Source organism: Nanorana parkeri, unplaced genomic scaffold (assembly GCF_000935625.1).
Source record: "Nanorana parkeri isolate BGI_ZX_2015 unplaced genomic scaffold, ASM93562v1 scaffold1811, whole genome shotgun sequence".
Classification (NCBI taxonomy): domain Eukaryota; kingdom Metazoa; phylum Chordata; class Amphibia; order Anura; family Dicroglossidae; genus Nanorana; species Nanorana parkeri.
The window spans coordinates 108127-118460 of record NW_017308079.1 but is presented as its reverse complement, the minus strand read 5'-3'; the positions used below and the strand labels follow the sequence as shown (position 1 = coordinate 118460).

The following is a 10334-nucleotide window of genomic DNA, read 5'->3' as shown; positions in this document are numbered from 1 at the left end:
CCCCAATGACCGATCGGAGACCCGTTGCCAATAAAAAAACAGCTCATCCCGCCGGCATGTTGCTTCAGGGGCCCCAGAAATCGAGGAGCCACTTCTGTGGCGATGGGGACGCCCATGGATAGAATATCAGGTGATTCCTGCTGAATCGGATGTAATGCACTCCATGTGTACCCAGCTTTACACCCTTTCACATCATAAAGATTTCCTCTCACTTCCTGTTGTGCCTCTTGAAAAGGAAGTAATGGGAAATCTCCACAGACAGCGAGATATAAACTTCCATGAAGATCCTTATCCCTGGTGATTCTTATAGGAAGGTCCTTGTCCCTGGTGATCCTGCCATGGGGGTCCTTGTCCTTGGTGATACTGCCATGAATACCCTTGTCACTGGTGATCCTGCCATGGAGGTCCTTGTTCTTTGGTGATCCTGCCATGGAGGTCCTTGTTCTTTGGTGATCCTGCCATGAAGGTCCTTGTCCCTGGTGATCCTGCCATGAAGATCCTTGTCCCTGGTGATCCTGCCATGGAGGCCCTTGTCCCTGGGGTCTTGCAATGAATATCCTTGTCCCTGGTGATCCTGCCATGAAGGTCCTTGTCCCTGGTGATGTTGCCATGAAGGTCCTTGTCCCTGGTGATCTTTCCATTGAGGTCCTTGTACCTGGCAATCCTGCCATGGAGGTCCTGGTCCCTGTTGATCCTGCCATGGAGGCTACGCTGGGCAAATGCTGAGTGATTGCATGTCTTTCCCGCCAGTAGATGTAGCCAAGAAACAGAGGAAATTCTTATGTATGGCTGTTGGCGCAAGCTTTATAAATTATTGATGTCATGTGATCAGTGATACAATTATTGATGTCATGTGATCAGTGATATCATTAGTGACGTCATGTGATCAGTGATACATTTAGTGATGTCATGTGATCAGTGATACAATTAGTGATGTCATGTGATCAGTGATACAAGTAGTGACGTCATGTGATCAGTGATACAAGTAGTGATGTCATGTGATCAGTGATACAAGTAGTGACGTCATGTGATCAGTGATACAATTAGGGAAGTCATGTGATCAGTGATACGATGGATCCAGTTGGCTGTTGGGAAATGGAGGCAGATAACACAGATAAGGGCTGATGACAAAATCTGACACTTGTTGCTCCAGCAGAAGACGTGACGTCATTTCATGGAAGGGAAGATAATGAAACGATACTGATAAGCTCTAAGAGGACCTGTATAAATGAGAGGACCCACCAGGGACCAGACTGCAGCCCGTCCCTGACAGCCGACTGAAAAATGTCTATGTCATAAGGCGAGGAGTCATTGCAGAATCCCCCTCGGAGGGAATCAGAAGCTTCCTTCACTAGTCAGGAAGCTGGAGGCTAATTAGTGCCGTCACATCTCACCTCGCCATTGGACAAGAGCAGAATAACCGCCATCTTTATCACATGGTATACAATCCTGCAATTTGGCCAAGGTCTTTATTGCTGTCTGTGTCCCCGTTAGGGAGATTCGCCCTCTCTACTCATCCTGGTGACAGTTATCATTGAAAGTGAAAGAAAATCACAAATTTTGGGTTGTCACCAGCATAGGAACAGATGAGAAATCTTCCAATGGGGACACTAGTTCTTGTGGATTGTAGAATTTCCCTCCCTTTGGATTTCCCTTCACTTTCTGTTGTGTCTATCAGACAGGAAGTGGTGGGACACAGATGGCAAAAAAAGAATGTGTTTATTCCTCCTTGCCCATGAAATGCAGACTTTAATGCTGGTTTCATCTAGGGGGGGAAATCCCAAATTCCTTTGCAAGTCTGGATATTATAACATGTAACATGTTTGCCATGTGTGAGTTTCTTCCCATTATATATTTACCTTAATCTTCGGGATCAGCAAACATTGTCATGTGTATTGTTCTTCAATCTTAGTCAAAACTTGGAGCTTCCTGTAATAAAGACCTCTCTGTTTATGTGCAAGGTAACTGGTCTTGTCTCCGCCCCCTCCTGTAGTTTTGCAGGCACCCTGTAGTGGGTGGGGCCTGCTGGGTCCCTCCCACAGCTCCAGCTATTTACAGCGCAGTGATGATGTCACTGCTACTTCTACATGGTAATATCTAGTCATCAGAGTTGCAAGAAACGTGTTGAGAAAGAAAGACGCAAATGAACTGCCAAAGATTTGAGAAGAATGAAACGTGAAGCTCCCAGGATTTGTGGTGAAGGAAAACAGTGCACCTCTCTGATCAGTGTGTGGGTGGCCGTGGTTGCTACTGCACAAAAAGTTGATCGTCACCAAATGAAGAAACTGACAGACTCCATGGATGGGGGGCTGAGGGCTGACACACTCCATGGATGGGGGGCTGAGGGCTGACACACTCCATGGATGGGGGGGCTGAGGGCTGACACACTCCATGGATGGGGGGGCTGAGGGCTGACACACTCCATGGATGGGAGGCTGAGGACTGACAGACTCCATGGACGGGAGGCTGAGGACTGACAGACTCCATGGACGGGAGGCTGAGGACTGACAGACTCCATGGATGGGAGGCTGAGGACTGACAGAATCCATGGATGGGAGGCTGAGGACTGACAGACTCCATGAATGGGAGGGCTGAGGACTGACAGGCACCATGAATGGGGGGGCTGAGGACCGACAAACTCCATGGATGGGAGGCTGAGGACTGGGATTGGCTGTACTGGTCACTGATTTTGTTTTAGAAAATGTCAGAAATGTTTATTTGTACGTTTTGGGTTGTTTGTTTCTTATTCTCACTAAAAGATGAAAATAAACAAGTGAGACGGAACATTTTCCTTTTCCATTTAGTTGTATAATAATCCCGCCCACTGATAGTCGCCCAATCATTGTCCTCCCCCAAATATCCTCCTAAGACACCCAAATCCTCACTTGTACTTTCTTCAATACTCAGGTTTGGGGTTTAGTAACATTTTGGATGGACGGAGAGCGCCGGATGTTCAATAATGAACTGAATCCTCAAAAATACAACTTGCCTAATAATTGTGCACACCGTGTAGTAGAAGTGAGGGGGGCGTTGGGCAACGCTGGCTTGGGTAATCTGCTGATGGAGCAATATCCTGTCTCTGCACAAAATGTTACAAGGTGTATTCTACCGATCTGCTGGACGAGGCCGGACAGTCACACTAAACTGACCCTTATGAAGTGTTTTAAAGGGGAACTACGGTGCATTTTCGGGATGTACCCGTCTACCAATCTTTTATTACCTGTGAGGAATCTTCAGTAAACCTTTTGACTTCTTTTCACTTACTGTCCTGTGTTTGCACCGTCGTATATCAGATACAAAGATTCAGATATTCCCTCTAGGGGCTGAACACAAGGACTGCTGTGAGGAAATGAATTACAGCGTAAACCACCCAGTTAGTTTAGTGTTCTCAGAGGATCATAATGAGTCTTCATGTATCAAGGTGTTCATGGTAAGATCGGGAATTATTTACCTACGCCCACCTAGGTTTAAAGATTCAGGGCAAGTCTTATGCTGATTGGAGGAGAAGGAGTAACTCCAGCTCTTCATGAGAAAATATTGATACATGCACTGTATGGCCAAAGGTTTATGGACACCTATATGAGCTTGTTGGACATCATATTCCAAACCCATGGCCATCAATATGGAGTTGGCCTGCCCCCCAAGATAGCCATTAATATTGAATTGGTACCCCTCCCTCCATGGTCATTAGTATGGAGCTGGTCTCCCCCTCCCTCCATGGCCATTAGTATGGAGGTGGTCTCCCCCTCCCTCCATGGCCATTAGTATGGAGTTGGCCTCCCCCCAACTATGGCCATAAATATGGAGTTGGCCTCCTCTTTGTGGTTATAACATTCTCCACTCTTCTGGGAAGACTTCCCACAAGATTTTGGAGGGTGTCTGTGGGCATTTATGCCCATTTGTGAGGTTAGGTACTGATGTTGGATGAGAAGACCCGGCTCACAATCAGTGTTCCAATTCACCCCAAAGGTGTTCAGTAGGGTTGAGGTCAGGGCTCTGTGCAGGATGCTCGAGTTCCACCAAACTGGTCACACCATGTCTTTATGGAGCTGGATTTATACACAGGGGGTAGTCATGGTGGAACAGAAAAGGGTCTTCACCAAACTGATACCTATAATTGTATACGATCATAACTTTATTTTATATATTAGATCTCATATGCAGCAGGCACTGTATGGTCAGAGTTTGTGGACCCCTGACCATCACACCTCTATGAGCTTGTTGGACATCCCATTCCAAAACCACGGCCATTAATGAGGAGTTGTCCTTCTCTATTTGTAGATATACCACCCTCCATTCTTCTGGGAAGGCTTTACATAAGATGTTGGAGGGTGTCCATGGAATTTGTCCCACTTGTGAGGTCAGGTACTGATGTTGGATGAGAAGACCTGGCTCGTAATCGGCGTTCCAATTCATCCCCAAGGTGTTCAGTAGGGTTGAGGTCAGGGCTCTGTGCAGGACATTTGAGTTCCTTCACACCAAACTGGTCAATCCATGTCTTTATGGAGCTGGCTTTGTACACAGGGGACAGTCATGGTGGAACAGGAAAGGGTCTTCACCCAACTGATACCACAATGTGGGGAGAGCACAATTGTCTACAATGTCTTTGTATGATGGAGGATTAATAGAACCTTCGCTGGAAAATGACTGAATGAATTCATAATTGGTCATACCTTTGGCCATTGGTTGTAGGTGCGATGTTCCAAAAATGTTTGGCCATATAGTGTAATGATTGCACTGAGATTAGAATCTCCTTCGTGCAAAGCAGAGTCCACATACAGAATGTAATAAAAGTAATATGCCTGCCCCCATGTAGGTGACACCCTCTCTTCTAAAGGAAATTCCTGCAGCTTACATCTCTTTGAACCTTTTGGAGTAGACAACTTGTACAGAGTGAAATGAACAATTTTATTTTTAGTAGGAACATAAATAATACAAAAATAATATGTCCCCTTGACTCAAATATTACATGCAATAGTCCAAACAAAAACCAATATAAGAGGTGAGTGACGGCCATTCTTCCCCTATTCACACAGGAGGCTCTGTCAGTGGTCAGCGAGGACCAAACACTCTTCTCACCGCTGCTGCCTAAGACGGAGATGCTAGATGAGTACCCCACCACCATTAAGGAACGCGCCGCTCTCGCCGAAGCCGCCTGGATCTATACCAGCGAGCGACACCTGAATATAAAAGAGGAGCTAGAGGACCGCACAGTGACCAGGTAGGAATGATAAGACTCATGGTAGTGCTTTCCATTCACAGATCAATAAAGATTATGGAGTATCTTCAAGCCAATATTTTTCCCTGGGGATACGAAACTTGTGGAGTCTGTTGTATGTAAAATATCGACTTTTGTCTGAGTGGTGAACAAATAGGTGTGGCCCTTTGCCTCCCACATTGTAAATTGGGCTCAATACCAAGGTCACTGTGGCTCCTACTTACAAATTGGGGTATGCAAGGGAGTGCTGTGTGATCAACCTTAGCAAGGGAACGTGATCAACCTTAGCAAGGGAGCGTGATCAGCCTTAGCAAGGGAGCGGGATCAACCTTAGCAAGGGAACGTGATCAACTTTAGCAAGGGAACGGGATCAACCTTAGCAAGGGAGCGTGATCTACCTTAGCAAGGGAGCGTGATCTACCTTAGCAAGGGAGCGTGATCTACCTTAGCAAGGGAGCGTGATCTACCTTAGCAAGGGAGCGTGATCTACCTTAGCAAGGGAGCGTGATCAACCTTAGCAAGGGAGCGTGATCTACCTTAGCAAGGGAGCGTGATCTACCTTAGCAAGGGAGCGTGATCTACCTTAGCAAGGGAGCGTGATCTACCTTAGCAAGGGAGCGTGATCTACCTTTGCAAGGGATCTGATCTACCTTAGCAAGGGAGCGTGATCTACCTTAGCAAGGGAGTGTGATCTACCTTAGCAAGGGAGCGTGATCTACCTTAGCAAGGGAGCGTTATCTACCTTAGCAAGGGAGCGTGATCTACCTTAGCAAGGGAACGTGATCTACCTTAGCAAGGGAACGTGATCTACCTTAGCAAGGGAGCGTGATCAACCTTAGCAAGGGAGCGTGATCAACCTTAGCAAGGGAGCGTGGACAACCTTAGCAAGGGAGCGTGATCAACCTTAGCAAGGGAGCGGGATCAACCTTAGCAAGGGAGCGGGATCAACATTAGCAAGGGAGCGGGATCAACCTCAGCAAGGGAACAGGATCAACCTTAACAAGGGAACGGGATCAACTTTAGCAAGGAAACATGATCAACTTTAACAAGGGAACGTGATCAACTTTAGCAAGGGAACGTGATCAACCTTAGCAAGGGAATGTGATCAACTTTCGCAAGAGAACGTGATCAACTTTAGCAAAGGAATGTGATCAACCTTAGCAAGGGAACGCGATCAACCTTAGCAAGGGAATGTGATCAACCTTAGCAAGGGAACGCGATCAACCTTAGCAAGGGAACGTGATCAACCTTTGCAAGGGAACATGATCAACCATTGCAAGGGAACGTGATCAACCATTGCAAGGGAGCGTGGTCAACCTTTGACTTGGAGAAATATTTATTTATAGATATTCTTTTCCTGTAGCGATAAATTGACTTCCTGTCCAGTGATCCCAATCATAGGTACTTCAAGCATCTGGCTGACCGCAGAGCTTCCTGCACTGTATAGTTATTGTAAATGTATTGTTAACTATCCCATGTTTAGCGCAGTATGTGAACTTACACCTCTTATTGTCAGAAGCCGTATTACTGGCTCGATCCCAAATAAGTGACTTGTGTTTTTACATTTGCTGTTCCTTTAATGAAGATTTTTCTTTATCACCCCCATATTTTGGTTCTCTCCCCAGGCTCCCGCAGCTGGTGAGAACGGTAATGACAGAAGATAAACCAGAAGAGGAGAATGAATTCCCCAACACACCCTTCCAGCCCACTTACCCCGACACCACGAGCAATGGGGCCGAATCCCCGAGCCAAATCAACGGCAGCGAGGAGAAGAGAGTGATTGTCCCGGCAGGTCAGGACCATTTCACAAGAATTGGGGGGGGGGGCTTTTCCCAATACAATGAACCGCATTTGACTGCTGCTATTTAAAGTGAACCGGGGAACGTCTGTAATATTCTGAAACTCTCGGGGATTACTTGAGTTTTGATTATTTACTTGTGTTCTCTCCCTGAGGGTCAGGCTGTAAGGCCCCCATAGAGAAGCATTCCTATCTCCTTAATGAGCTCAATGATGGTAACTGAGGGGGTTATTCACAAAGCTGCCGAACGCTGGTCGGCTATTCACTTCTGGCTTATACGACTGATTTCAGCCGTACATCGGCTGCCTACGGTCAGCCAAACATGCTCTGCATGTTCGGCTGAGCCGAAGTGCAGAAGGAGTTTCGATTCAGCCGATCCAACATCTGGATTGGCTGAGCCGATCCTCACGTATTCTCATAGGGGGTCGAACGGCAGTGAGTGAATAAGCGAATTCCGCCGAGCGCCATTCGGCTTGGCTATTCTGCTCAGTACCTCAGTGGTAGCGAGCAGAATAGAAAATAAGTGAAATGAGTGTAAAAAAACAAAAGTTGAAAAATTATTTTAAAAATGTTAAAAAAAATAGGAAAGTTTAAAAATAAATAAAAATATTTTAAAGAAAAGTAAAAAATGTTTTAAATAAAAATAATAATGAAAAAAACGCTGCACGCCGACCCGACTGCACGCGACGAACTCCCGCCGCATAATCAGATGCGGGCAAAAGAAATTGTGCGGAGCTAGCGGTGACATCTAGCTCCACCCAACTGTTTCCTATTGGCCGCAACCTGCCAGAGTCTTCCAGCAGGTCCTGGCCCAATGAATAACAACTGGGCGGAGCCGGCCGTGACGTCAAAGCCGGCTCCGCCCAGTTGTTATTGTTTAATGACAGATCAGCGTCCCCAAGTCATTTTGGGGACGCTGATCTGTTGTTACAACTGGGCGGAGCGAGGCGTGAGATCACAGCTGGCTCCGCCCAGCTGTCATTTGCGGGGAGAACGGTCGGCTTCGGCCGACCTTTCTCCAAGCTTCGGGTGTCACTACGGCCCAGCCGCGCCAGACCATATGGGTCCGGCTCGGCTGCTGCCCGGGCTCTTGTTAATAACCCTCTCAATGTCCAAAAACCAGACATAAGTCATAGATAGATAGATAGATAGAATAGATAGATAGATAGAATAGATAGATAGATAGATAGATAGATAGATAGATAGATAGATAGATAGATAGATAGATAGATAGAATATGATTAATCAGCCTTTCTGACTCTAGCACAGCTGCACCGTTTACTAGACCCCCGGTTAGCAGTTCACCTTCTGATAGATAGATAGATAGATAGATAGATAGATAGATAGATAGATAGATAGATAGATAGATAGATAGATAGGGATAGATAGATAGGGATAGATAGATAGATAGATAGATAGATAGATAGATAGATAGATAGATAGATAGATAGATAGATAGATAGGGATAGATAGGGATAGATAGATAGGGATAGATAGATAGATAGATAGATAGATAGATAGATAGATAGATAGATAGATAGATAGATAAAATAGATAGAATAAAGATGATAGATAGATAGATAGATAGATAGATAGATAGATAGATAGATAGATAGAATATGATTGATCAGCCTTTCTGACTCTAGCACAGCTGCACCGTTTACTAGACCCCCGGTTAGCAGTTCACCTTCATTTTTTGTTGTCTCCTCTCCTCCCCGTACACAGACCCCATGGTGTGGACGCAGGAACACGTGACCCAGTGGCTGGACTGGGCGGTGAAGGAGTACGGATTTTGTGACGTGAACACCTCCCTGATGCAGGGTGTGGACGGGAAGGAACTGTGCCGGATGACGCGGGAGGACTTCTTACGCATGGCGTCCTCCTACAGCACCGACATGCTGATGTCACACCTGGCCTTCCTCCGCCAAAGTACGTACGATGTCCGAATACCGCTACCACTTAACGCGCCGATTGCACCATCTACAAAACGGCATCTACGGGCGATCCTCTGCAGAGTCATGTGACCCGCTGTGACTTTTATCATGCTTCTGCCTCTGGGAGTCATGCCCGTGGCTTGCAATGCCTTATGGGATTTGTTGTTTCAGCACAGCTGAAGAGCCAAGGTTGCCTACCGCTGCTCTAGATCATACCCCTATGTATTAATGTAGCCAGAACAATCTATCATTACTCCCTATGACATCATCACCAGGCATGTAGAACTCTTGCAGAGGCAGCTGCTGGGAGGTCAGTTCCTATTGGTATAATATAGGCACGCCCCCAGAACTACATCTTCCAAGTGCCCAACACCCCGTATGTGGGGAGGCTCCTAAGAGCCAAGGTGGCAACATTGTTTTCCTGGGAAATAAACCAATGTACGGCTGTAGAGAGGGGAGGGGGATCGGAGGAGTTCTGTAGTCCAGCAGGCAGGGCTGACAACACTGGTTGGGGTTTCAGTGCAGTAAAGGCGCTGTGTTGTCATCCTGAACATGGAAATAAAAACCCAACAGGGGTCCGACACTTCCCCGCTTCATCCAGAACTAAAATAAGGAATGGTTTTGGTTACAATGTAACACTCTACTAAATACAATGTATCAGTTTTGGACTGACCCATTACCATTTGGTCTTCCCCCATACAGACTGCCCGGCGTTCACTTATTCGGTGGTTCCGACTGTCCCAGCTCATCCACCGCCCGCGAGGAACCCGGTGAAGACGGGTGAGTGAACATTCGCCAGGCCTGGTCATGTGACCTGCTTTCGCCATACTGTCAGCCAATTGAGACTGATCCGTTGTCTCCTTGTCTTTAGATTTCCCTGGCTCCTCTCTGCCCCCTCATCAAGGTACTAATTCAATATTTAAATAAAACATTTCTGCTTTCGTGGCATACCTTATTTTAGATCCAGTGACATCACCACTGAGTCTCTGCGCTTCTCTATGCAATGCAGGCAGACCTTGCCCCCTTCCCCCATCAACATACTGATGAAATGTTTAAATAAAACCTTTCTGTATTCATTACATAGCTTATTGTAGTCTTAGTGATGTCATCACTGGGTCTGTGCCGGGGGCGGGCAAACTCCGGCCCCCCAGCTGTGGTGAAACTACAAATCCCATGATGCATCTGTCTCTGAGGGGTCATGCCTGTGGCTGTAAGAATCTTGCAATGCTTCATGGGATTTGTAGTTCCACAACAGCTGGAGGGCCGGAGTTTGCCCCACCCCTGGTCTATGTACTTCTGTATGCAATGCAGGCAGATCACGGCCGATGGGAGGGGCCGGCAGGCAGATCATGGCTGGTGGGGGGGGCCGGGAGGGGAGAGGACA

General features: G+C 46.8%; 1 pseudogene; it reads left to right on the top strand.

Moving 5' to 3' along the window:
• Positions 1 to 10334, top strand: part of LOC108799777 — a 39436-nt pseudogene that overhangs the window by 21112 nt on the left and 7990 nt on the right.